Source organism: Balaenoptera acutorostrata, chromosome 1, assembly GCF_949987535.1.
Source record: "Balaenoptera acutorostrata chromosome 1, mBalAcu1.1, whole genome shotgun sequence".
Classification (NCBI taxonomy): Eukaryota; Metazoa; Chordata; class Mammalia; order Artiodactyla; family Balaenopteridae; genus Balaenoptera; species Balaenoptera acutorostrata.
In genome coordinates, this window is record NC_080064.1 from 20,539,900 (window position 1) to 20,552,523 (window position 12,624).

Consider the following 12,624-nt stretch of genomic DNA (forward strand, 5'->3'; position numbering starts at 1 on the left):
GCCAGGAGACCGTGCCCTATCTGATAAGAGTATTGGCCTGAGAGTCAGCCATCTGAGTTTCAGTCCAACTGTGCTTCAAAGCAGGGCAGTGTGGCTAAGCCAATTTGATATGGGGGACATTTTGACATGGGAGACATTTTGATAGAATTGAGTCAAAATATAAAATTACCATTTAAATACTATCAAGTCTCTTATAAAAGACATATCCAACCCTTACTTTCCATCTGATGCTCACCCTACCCCTGACTTTCATTCCATCATTAACCTTGACTCCATTCCTGACTTCTACCATGTCTCTGAGCCCCTCTCCATCCTTGATTTCCAGAGGTGAGAGCTGGCATTGCCTGGGGCTCAGAGTGGAATTGAGGATGTCTGCTTAGCATGTGCCACTTGATAGTAAAAAATATATACAAATTTAATGATTTGGTTTGTACGGTAAATTTCCTCAGATGAATAGTGCTACTTCAATGCATCCATGGTTGAATGGCTGCTTTAAAATCTGCTAAAGGTATTGGAAGTACTTTCTTTTTTTTTTAATTATTTTATTTCATTTTCATTTTTGGCTGCGTTGGGTCTTCGTTGCTGTGTGTGGGCTTTCTCTAGTTGTTGCGAGCGGGGGCTACTCTTCATTGTGGTGCGCAGGCTGCTCATTGCAGTGGCTTCTCTTGTTGTGGAGCACGGGCTCTAGGCGCGCGGGCTTCAGTAGTTGTGGCACACGGGCTTAGTTGCTCCGCGGCTTGTGGGATCTTCCCGGACCAGGGCTTGAACCCGTGTCCCCTGCATTGGCAGGCGGACTCTTAACCACCGCGCCACCAGGGAAGTCCTGGAAGTACTTTCTAAACAAAGTGAGAGATCTTAGGGAGGATTCCCAAGTGAAAAAGCCAGAGTCCCAGAAGAGAAATAAACAACTCCATCTGGGAATGAAATACTCTAGAATCCCTATGAGGATATGGGTGGTCCATCTGCCTAGAATTCTGCCCTTTGGGAGGCTGCCTGCCCTTTTGCCATCCCATGGTTCTGTGAACAGTCAGTCACAGTGCCACGCCTGCCCCAGGCATCAGAGGTGGACCACGGCTCAGGCCTGGCCAATTTCAGTACCTAACTCCAGTCTACAGTGACTGGTCCAAGAGGAGGGTACAGAATCCAAGCAGAGTCAGCCTCCTTCCATGGGGTCTAACAATATGATCCCTGGAGAGAACATCTTCAGGATCTTCCTCCAGGATCATGGACTGTAAGGATGAAGGGACTCTGGGGCTGCTGGCAGCCATGTTGCCACCATGCACTCAGCAACCCCACTTCAAACTTCCTAAGCCGATAAATTCTTTTTGCTTAAACTGGATTAAGTCTGTTTTCTGTCAGTTGCAACGAACAGACCCCTAACACATTATTCCACTCTTTATTTTGGCACTTATGGAGATCCCAAGACTGCCTAAAGAGAAGCCTGTTTATTGACAGGCCCTGCCCACTTGTCAGAGCCCACGGTCAGACCTCCCACTCAGGAAAGAGATCCTCTGTGAAAGGAAAACTTACATGCTTCAGAGGAAACCTAAACCAGCTATCTGTTTATACCAATCAACCAAGTCCTTTATTCATAAATGTCTTTCGATCGAAAAGAGATGCATAACTAGGCACATATTGGTGAAGTTTCTGACCTTTGAGGATAAAGGTCAGCCTCCAAAGTTTCTGGAAATAAAGGACCAAGACTTAGACTGGCATCAGATTTCTTACCCACAATAGTGTATGCTGGAAGACAAAAAAGTGTGGTCTTCAAAGTTCTGAGGGAAACAATGAATTTGAACCTAGAATTCTTTCCACAGCCAAATTAGCATACACAAGATTGAGGTCCTACAATTTTCCCTCTCATGCTTCATTTCAAAAAAGTATGCATACTCTAGCAAAATGGAAAAGGAATCCCAGCACGAAATGGACCTGAATGGGAGACAGGAAAGAGAGAAACTAACCTTAGAGACTTATGAAGGTGGCATTTCATAAACTGAAGAAGAATAAGAAGAGCCTCCATATTATTAAATCCAGGTGGTGCATTTAAAGGTGTTCCTTGTATTTTTATTTTAGCTTTTCTCTGTTTGAATTTTTTCATAATTTAAAGTTGGAAAAAATAGAAGCACAAGGATTAGAAAGAAAAAAAATAACACATATCTATTATGTCAACAGTAAAAAAAGAGGCAGTTAAATGCTAAGATGAATGAAAATATTGGCTATTTAATGTTTTGTTAATAACGTAGGTATTTCCTAATTTACTAGGTTCTACCATCTAGATGTTTAAACATATGCGCATTAAAAAACGTGATTTTGGGGTTGCACAACAACCTGAATGTACTTAATATCACAAAACTGTATGCTTAAAAATGGTTAAAATGGTAAATTTTATATATATTTTACCACAATAAAACGTTTAATGAAGCGTGATTTTTAAAAATTCAGTATTTTCATTATTTTTAAAAACTCTAGCTGGAGCTTTCTGGGAAACAATAACTTGTTATGAAGTAACATTTATATGCTGCAAGAACCATTTTTGTATGTGTTTCCTTGTACACGGGTATGTGTGAGCAAGGATTTCTTTAGACATATGCCACTTGCTGATTGGAGAATATGAGCATCTTCAACTCCATATTTCCAAGGTGGCTGTCCCACCAGAAGGGTATGAGTGGTCCAATGCTCTACATTTTTGCCAGCACTCATGTTTTCAGACTTGCACATTTTGGGTGTGAAATCTGAGTCTCGCTTTTGTGGAGCAGGGGTAAGCGGTATATGATTTGTCAGCCTGGCTTAAAGGGTCAGGACAGCACCCAGCACCTGGTCCAGCAGTGACACAAGCAGGTATGATGTTGGTTGCATTGCATTGGCCAGGGACATTTGTCCCTTGGGAAGTGCTTTGTGTTAAGGGGGAACCAGGGTGCACCACGAGGACCTGGGTAGGAGATACATACCAAGAAAAGTAAAACTAACAAACCTGAGGAATAGATCCACAGCTGACAGCAGACAGGAGAGAGAAGATGCTGGGGCAGCTGGTATGAGGCTTACAGGGTAGGATTCTTAGAGGAGGAGAGTTAGCAGCAATGCTGGAAAGAGTAGAGGAAAAGAACTCGGTGAAGAGACGGGGGTGAGGGGACATTTAAGAGACTATAGCCTGGGGACTTCCCTGGTGGCACAGTGGTTACGAATCCGCCTGCTAAGCAGGCGACACGGGTTTGATCCCTGGTCTGGGAAGATCCCACATGCCAGGGAGCAACTAAGCCCGTGTGCCACAACTACTGAAGCCCGTGCGCCCTAGAGCCCTCGTGCCGCAACTACCGAGCCTGCGTGCTGCAACTACGGAAGCCCACGTGCCTAGAGCCTTGCTCCGCAACAATGAGAAGCCCACACACTGCAACGAAGAGTAGCCCCCGCTTGCCGCAACTAGAGCAACGAAGACCCAACGCAGCCTAAAGTAAATAAAATTTTTAAAAAAAGAGAGAGAGAGAGAGAGACTATAGCCTATTCCAAAGCTCAAAGGCAGGAGAAAATTCTTAGGCACTGAGGGAGAGAAGAGGGGTGTGTTTGGCAGAAAATAATTCAAAACTAGAGATTAATCAGAAAATAAATTGATTCATGCCTCAGTATCTTCATTCATAAAATCAGAATATTGATGTTACCTATCTCAAAAAATTGTTGGGAAAGTTACCTGAAATAATATCTCTAAGGCACTTGGCATAATGCCTGGAACAAGGAAATTCAGTAAGTACTAGCTCTTGTTAAAGCAAGATCTCGTTAAACCAAGTCGTCCAAGACCACATAGCTGATAAGTGGGTGTCTAGGATTTGAATAGTTTCTCTGATTCCAAAGCCCAAGCTCTAAGTCCTAATACCTAATAACTACTGTGCTGTACCTAATACCTACCATTTGCTGAGCACAGTGCCCCATTCTCTACATTCCTTACCTCATTTAACCCTTGAAACATCCTCAAGCTGGGTATCGCCATTTTACAGAAAAGGAACTTGAGCATCATTTAACTCACTTGCCCAAGTTCACACAGCTGGGACTCACACCCCGGCCTGCCTGGCTCCAGTACCCTCTCCCCAACACCACACTGGAAGTCAGGAGGCTCGGGTCCCAGTCCCAGATCTGCTACTGATCAACCTGTATCACTGAGCCTCAGTTTCTTCACTTTTTAAAATAACAGGGGCTGGGATAGAGAATGGTCTCTCTGGTCCCTTTAAACTCTACTGTTCTGAGAAGGTGGGTTTGATGAAGTCAGACAGCAGTCCTGGTAGGAGGGAGGGGTATGTCTGAATCAGACAGGATCCCCGTCCCCGTCTGACGGCACAACATCAACCAACAGAGGTCCAGAGGCGCCGAGAGATGAGTCCGGGTCTCCAAAGCATTAGTCGTCGTCTGCTCCCACTCCCCAGGGGACAAGCAGAGATGCTGCTCCAATTATACTGGGATGATGAGGCACCTCTAGGATGATGAAAGGGTAGGAGAGGAGGTGTCAGAGGATACAATGGAAGATCTGACTCATTCAGCCTGGAGAAGAGAAGGCAAGAAGGGCCAGTCTTCAATGGGGGCTGGGTGGCAGGGTAGAAAGAACAAACGGTTAAGACTCAGGGTGTCTGGGACCTGGTCCCTAGTCCTAACTCTGCCACTAACAAGCAGTATGACCTTTGTTTGACAAGTTACTTTATCTCTCCAATCTTCAGATTCCACACCTAATAAGTTAGGGAAATAACTTTTAAAAAAACACCCCACCAATTTCTACAAAGACATGTATAATATTATAGCTAAAAACAACTAGAAATGGCTCAAATACCCTGGCAACGGAGAGAACTGCTAAGCAGACTCGGGGAGGGGGAGGGGAGGCGGGGAAGAGTTGATGTAACAGAATGTTAAAATGCCATTTGGAATGCTGAATAATAACAAACATTTATTAAACACTAACTACATACCAGGCACTAGGCAGAGGTCTTGACACACATGATCTCATTTAACATCCTCAAGTATCTTTTGATGTAGGTGTTATCACCATCTTTCAGATGCGTTAACTGAAGCCTGGAGAGGTTAAATCACCCAACAAGTTGATAAGTGATGTCCTCAGGACTCAAATCCAGAGGTCCATCTGACTCGGAGGGCTGTGCCCCTAACCTTTACACTCTACTGCCTCAGACTGTTGGATATGAGGACCACGCAGAAATGCATATATGACACAGTGTTAAGTGGGGAGAAAAAAAACCCTCTAGAGTACTTATGTTAATCTAAGAACATTGGCATCAACATTAGGTTTGGAAATTTATAAATAACAGGCAATTTAGGATGCTGAGAACCTACTCAGGGCTGCTAAAGTTTAGATATTTCTGCTTACTTGTTGGTACAGATGATGAAACGTATAATACCTGAGTGAGGGGGTGAGTACTGATGATAGGGCCTTTCTAGTTCTAATATTTCTTTTCCTAGGTGAGCAGAGGTTGCACTGCTTCTCAACCTTGGCTGCATATTGGAATCAAGTGAGAAACTTTGAAAACTGCTGGTGTCCAGGTCCACTCCCAGAGATTCTTATTTAATTGATACGGGTGCAGCTTTGGCATTGGAAGTTTTAAAATCTCCTCACGTGATTCCAATATGCAGAAACATTTGAAAACCACTGGTCTACCTGATAAAGGCCTAACTCCTTCACTTGGCATAGAAGGCCTTCTCTGATTTCTTCAGTAAGCGCCCCTATATCCCTATTTCTCACCTGTTTTCTCCAAGCCAATTACGATGTCCTGATCATGCTCTGCTCTAATATTCACATTTCTGTGCCTTTACATGTTATTTCCTCTGCCTGGAAGGCCTTTCTTCTCCCTCATCTATCTGGAAAAATCCATTCATCTTCAACAACAAGGCAGCCAGCCTCCAAGATGGCCCCCAATAATCCCCACCTCGTTGTATTCATGCCCTTGTGTGGTCCCCTCCCACACTGAATAGGCCTGACCTGTGTGGATATGATGTAGTATGACTTCCAAGGATAGGTCATAAAAGACATTGCAGCTTCCACCTTACCCTCTCTTGGATCACTTGCTTTGGGAGAAGCCAGCTGCCATGTCTTCGGCAGCCCTATGGAGAGCTCCACGTGGTAAGGAACTGAGGCCTCCTGCCAACAGCCATGTGAGTGAGACAGCTTGGAAGTGGATCCTCCAATCCTAGTCAAGCCCTCAGATGACAGAAATCCCAGCTGACATCTTGACTGCAACCTCATGAGAGATCTTAAGCCAGAAGCACTCAGCTAAGCCATTCCAGAATTCCTGAGCCATAAAGTGTGAGATAATGTTTGCTGTTCTAAGCTGCTAAATTTGGGGGTAATTTATTATACAGCAATAGATAACTAATACAAATGACAAGTTCAAGTATATGATACTCTGTGAAGACTTTTTAGCCTCTCCTCTGCTGAAGTTGAATCGAACACCGTGTGCCACTTCTGAGCTTGATACACTCCCTATTATAGCACTCATCACATGGGGCCCTCCTGTGACTTGCCTTTCTTGCCCTCTAGATTCAGTTCCAGGAGGATAGGGCCAGCCATAACACAGGCTTCAGTAAGCACTTATAGAATGAATGAACACATATGAGAACGGCCATTTGAGTCTAGTCCAGGCTCCTTCCCTACAAAAACTCCGAAGTATGGTGGCTGGAAATCATGGATGTCATGGTGAATGGGTCCTGAGAATTTTCTTAATAATTCGACAAAACCCTGTTACCCATGGATGTATCTAAAGCACTAGACTGGAAGTCAAAAGATCTGGATTTTAAAGTCTGGCAACTACCTGATGAATTTTTCTGAGATTTGGTTTTCTCTTGGACCAAAAGATGTAAGGGCTCTTCCAATTCTAAAATTTAATGATTCTATATTTCCAGCTAGCAATTACTCCTGATCCATAAAAGAAGGTAAAATAGGCTAATAGTGTTAAAGCATAGCAAGGGTTTTCAAAACACTTGCGTATCAGGAATACCCCTGGAGTTTATCTCACACACACACACACCCCTGGTCCCCACATTATTCTTTCTGAATGAGTTTCTCTGAGTCTCTGGAGACATGGCCAGGGCATCTGTATTTTTATATAGTTCCAAAGTGATTCTGATGTGCATCTAGAGCTGAAAATCATGAATCTACAATATGTGGGTTAGAGACTTAAAAATGTTTTTCTGCCAGCTGGTTGGCTTCCTTGTTTATAGAGTACAGTACTAATAGATATGTTCCCTGAACTGTGAACTTTATATGAGTAGATGGATGGATGGATGGATGGGTGGAACCAGGCTACCTCTACTGCTAGAAAAGCAACTCAAGGTATAACTGTTAGGACACAGTCAGGTCTTCAACAGGAATGACTCTTTGCATGACCCAACTGCTTAGGACATTTACTGGAGATCAAACTGTGGGGTATTTTAGCTTCCACAGGGTAAAGAACTGCTTTCTTTTTGTTAGATAGGAATGAACAGGAATTAAGAGCACTGCCTTTGGAACCCAAAAGTTTCGGTTCCTGGCTCCAGCACTTACATACATGCCCGGTGACTATGGCTGGACTAGCAAATCTTTGTGAACCTCACTCTCCTGATCTGTTGTATGGGCAACATGCACTTCCTTCCAGGAATGTTGTTAGGGTTAAATGCCACAAGGTAGGTAAAACACTTAGCACAGTATCTGGCACAGAACAAGTGCTCATTAAGTAGTAGCACGCTATGGCAAAAACAAATTATGGCCCTTTTATTATTAACAGCAACATATACTTGTCTAGTGCTTTGTAAATTGCAAAGTGCTCTTACATTTTATATTGAAACCCTCTCCCCCCAAAAAATCCCGAGGTGGGCAAGGCAGACCCTAGTGACCCCATTTTACAGAAGAAGAAAGAGAGGCTCAGAAGGGTTCACTGGCTCTAGATCAAATGGCAAAAGAAAGTGTCAGTGTCTGAATTCAGACCTGGGTGTGATTCCATGAAAATGAATAATTATACATGCACACTTGGCAGGCTGAGCATCTAGGGACCATCTGGTTTAGCAGGCTGAGGACTGTATTTCTGAGCAGCTTCTTTTTTTAGACGAAAGCAAGATGGGAAAAATAAGCTGGCAAACTACTTTCCCTCATTCAACACTGGTGGGATTTGTGCTCAGTTTTGCCTGCTTTTTAACTCTCAAATGCTACATGTCCATGGATCTCAGTTTACTCCACCTGCCCTTGGCCGCTCTGTCACTGGCTCTGCCCTGGGCCCCACAGCTGGGATCTGGGAAAACCAAAAAAAAAAAAAGGAAGCAGGAGCAGCTGGAGACATCTGAGGGCTGGACGAACACCAGCTGCTCCCAAGTCTGGCTGGGGAACAAGAAGCCTGCTGATGGGGGCATGTGGGGAGGGGAGAGCAATCTCTGCTCCCCATGTCAGTCAACAAGAGGATGCTTTTCCCATCCAACAGATGGGTCCTGCTCCTGGAATAATGTAATAAACTGAAATACTAAATGTGGCACAGAATCTATGTCTCTTGGGGAGCAGGAGGCCAAGAGATCAAATGTTAGCTGAATCTAATCAAGAAGGCTCTCGTAGACAAGGTGGAACTCGAAATGGGCCTAAACAAATCGTGGTGTTTGGATGTACAGAAAGGAGGTTGGGAGGCCCTGCAAGCACAAAAACCACGAGAAAGGGCATGCATGTTTGTTTGGGGGATGGGTGGGCATATTAAGGGGAAAAAGAAGAATGCGCGGTAAAGAAGCAGAGGACAGGAGAGGTAAGGCAAGAACAGACAGGAAGGGGCACAGATGCAGTTCTACAGAGGAAAGGGAATCGTGTAGATTCTTGACAACTCGGTGACAGAGACTCGACCACCACCCCCATCCCAGCTGGCAGATAGGGAAGCCGAAATCATGAGAGGAAAGCATACACACAGGTCACAGAGTGAGGGAGAGTGAGAGAGTCAAGACGAGAACCCGGGGCTCCAGACAATTAGTTTGGTCATCTTTCTGTTAGACCACACTTCCAGGCTGGTATTTTGTTATAAAAGTGGTGTGTCAGGCAGATCTGGTGGCAGAATGCAAGGGAAAAGAGAGGTTCGAGTACAGGAGGCTGTAAAAATTATTCCAGGGTGAGTTGATGGAGGGACTAAACTCAAGTGAAATGGAAAGGATGGGCTGGGCTTGAGCACCATGGCGAGGGAAGAAACAAGAGGACTTCACAGGAATCGGATATGGCAGCGAGGGAGAGAGCTGTGCAGAGGTCATTCACAGGCCATTCTCAGGCCTGGGAGTTTCTCCTGAGGAGGTCACAGGGCACTTTAACCCCCTGACCTCAGACTCAAAGGCAGCAGACAAAAATTCATAAACTAGCCTCTACAACAAACTCCCTATCCCCAGGTCCTCGTCCCTTTGGCCAACTTCTACACAGACCTTCTCTGAGTCTCCCACTCAACATTTCAGGACCTTCAGTTTACATCTGGTGCTTAGATGTGTGTGTTTGGATGATTGGGTGTGAAATAAAACCCAAACCAGAACCTAGGAATGTAGCCTCTCCCTGGTGGTGAAGAGAACTTGCACAGCTAGAACTGTGGTGTGGATTTTGATTTTTGATGTGAGGAGCAGGGAGATCAGAGCGAAAAGAATGGAAAAACTGTCTCTCTCCATCTAGCTCCACCTTCCCACGACAGTAGTAGCTGAGGGGCAGTTAGCAGGCATCATGTGAGGAAGCTCACTGAAACTGGAGAAGCTGGAATAAGAATTAGACCAAGACCATGTGGGGCCATTCAGCACAAGGGCAGATTATACCTAACCTTATGGGTATGTAAGGAGGACCAAATAAAACAATACTAGTGATGGCTAATGTTTATTAAGCCCGTAATATAGACACTGTGCTAAGCGCTTAACATGCATTATTTCATTCAATTATTACAACAACCCTAATAAGTAAATACTATCAGAATTCCCATTTTACAAATGAGGAAGTTGAAGCTCATAAAAGTTAACAAATTAGCATAGAGTCACAGGGCTAATAGCATTGGAGTTGTCTGATTTCTGACCATGTTCTTTGTCCCTGAACTGTTTTCCTCATCTGGCAAATCAGCAGAGCACCTGGCCCACAGTCCTCGGCAAAGCTCAGTTCTCTCCCCCAAACCCACCTCTCAGTAGCACTAAGGATATTGCTGAATCTCAATACAAGTCATATAGAAATTGCTGGAGAGTTTGACCTTCTTGATTCAATCTCATGAAATTACATTCCTCAGAACTTGACAGTTTATTTTTTCTGTAAATTTATTTATTTATTTATATTTATTTTTGGCTGCGTTGGGTCTTCGTTGCTGAACGCAGGCTTTCTCTAGTTGCAGCAAGCAGGGGCTACTCTTTGTTGCAGTGCGTGAACTTCTCATCGCGGTAGCTTCTCTTGTTGCGGAGCATGGGCTCTAGGCACACAGGCTTCAGTAGTTGCGACACGCAGGCTCAGTAGTTGTAGCTCACCGGCTCTAGAGCGCAGGCTCATTAATTGTGGCGCATGGGCTTAGTTGCTCCGCAGCATGCGGGATCTTCCCGGACCAGGGCTCCAACCCATGTCCCTTGCATTGGCAGGCAGATTCTTAACCACTGCGCCACCAGGGAAGTCCAGAACCTGACAGTTTAAAGAGATGGGGAAGGTGCAAAGCCAAGTGTATCTATTAGGCCGTATGGCCCGGTGATTAAGAGCTTGGATTTTGATGCCTAAATTCCAGTTTTGCCAAATTCTTTTGGTGAGAGCTTGATCAAATCACTTCTCTATGGCTCTGTTTCCTCATACATAAAATGAGGCTAATACCACCTGACCTCATGGGCTTACTGTGAACAGCAAATGAAATGATGCATGTAAAGCTCTGAGCACAGTCTGGGACACACAGTAAGGGCCCAATAAATGTTGGCTATCACGATGATGATAATATCGTTTTCCATGCAGCTATGGCCAGGGACATTTTGCCTCTGCATCTGGCTGTGATGGGACAGAAGTGAGCTTCCTACTGACTTCCTAGGTCCCAAGTACAGAGCATGGGCCTCTCCTGTCCCTCTGTCACTTTGCAGGCCCAGGGGTAAGTGGTGCCCCAGAAGAAAAAGGGGGCAGATGAATGTCCCCACAAGGCCAAGACATAGAGTTGGAATCCATCAACTGACATTTCAAGAGCCCAGTAGTCTTCTTGAAGAAGGGCAAGCAGGGGAGCTGTATCAGGACACATGCTGGCAAGGGGCTTGGGGACTGCTGAGAGCATAACAAGAACCCAATCAGTCTTAGCCTGACACGTCCAGGAAGTGGGAGGGATGAGGAATTTCATTCCATCCTGTATTTACTTACCATCCTTCCTAACAGACACACCACTCTGTGCACAGAAACTTCACAATATACCTATACCGCTAGGATGCCTCCACAGGTACGGTCCTATAACGGGATGGGGAACAAGAAGATGCAAAAGAAACCCAAGACATCTTCTTTGCTTTTGGAAAGGATTCACTAGAATGCAATTTATCAACACATGTCAATTAATATGCAGGATTACCTTGCTTATTTATTTATTTATTTATTTATTTATTTTTTTATACTGCAGGTTCTTATTAGGCATCAATTTTATACACATCAGTGTATACATGTCAATCCCAATCGCCCAATTCAGCACACCACCATCCCCACCCCACCGCAGTTTTCCCCCCTTGGTGTCCATATGTCCATTCTCTACATCTGTGTCTCAACTTCTGCCCTGCAAACTGGCTCATCTGTACCATTTTTCTAGGTTCCACATACATGCATTAATATACGATATTTGTTTTTCTCTTTCTGACTTACTTCACTCTGTATGACAGTCTCTAGATCCATCCACGTCTCAACAAATGACTCAATTTCGTTCCTTTTTATGGCTGAGTAATATTCCATTGTATATATGTACCACATCTTCTTTATCCATTCGTCTGTCGATGGGCATTTAGGTTGCTTCCATGACCTGGCTATTGTAAATAGTGCTGCAATGAACATTTGGGTGCATGTGTCTTTTTGAATTACGGTTTTCTCTGGGTATATGCCCAGTAGTGGGATTGCTGGGTCATATGGTAATTCTATTTTTAGTTTTTTAAGGAACCTCCATATTGTTCTCCATAGTGGCTGTATCAATTTACATTCCCACCAGCAGTGCAAGAGGTTTCCCTTTTCTCCACACCCTCTCCAGCATTTGTTTTTTGTAGATTTTCTGATGATGCCCATTCTAACAGGAGTGAGGTGATACCTCATTGTAGTTTTGATTTGCATTTCTCTAATAATTAGTGATGTTGAGCATCTTTTCATGTGCTTCTTGGCCGTCTGTATGTCTTCTTTGGAGATATGTCTATTTAGGTCTTCTGCCCATTTTTGGATTGGGGTGTTTGTTTCTTTGATATTGAGCTGAATGAGCTGTTTATATATTTTGGAGATTAATCCTTTGTCCGTTGATTCGTTTGCAAATATTTTCTCCCATTCTGAGGGTTGTCTTTTCGTCTTGTTTATGGTTTCCTTTGCTGTGCAAAAGCTTTGAAGTTTCATTAGGTCCCATTTGTTTATTTTTGTTTTTATTTCCATTACTCTAGGAGGTGGATCAAAAAAGATCTTGCTGTGATTTATGTCAAAGAGTGTTCTTCCTA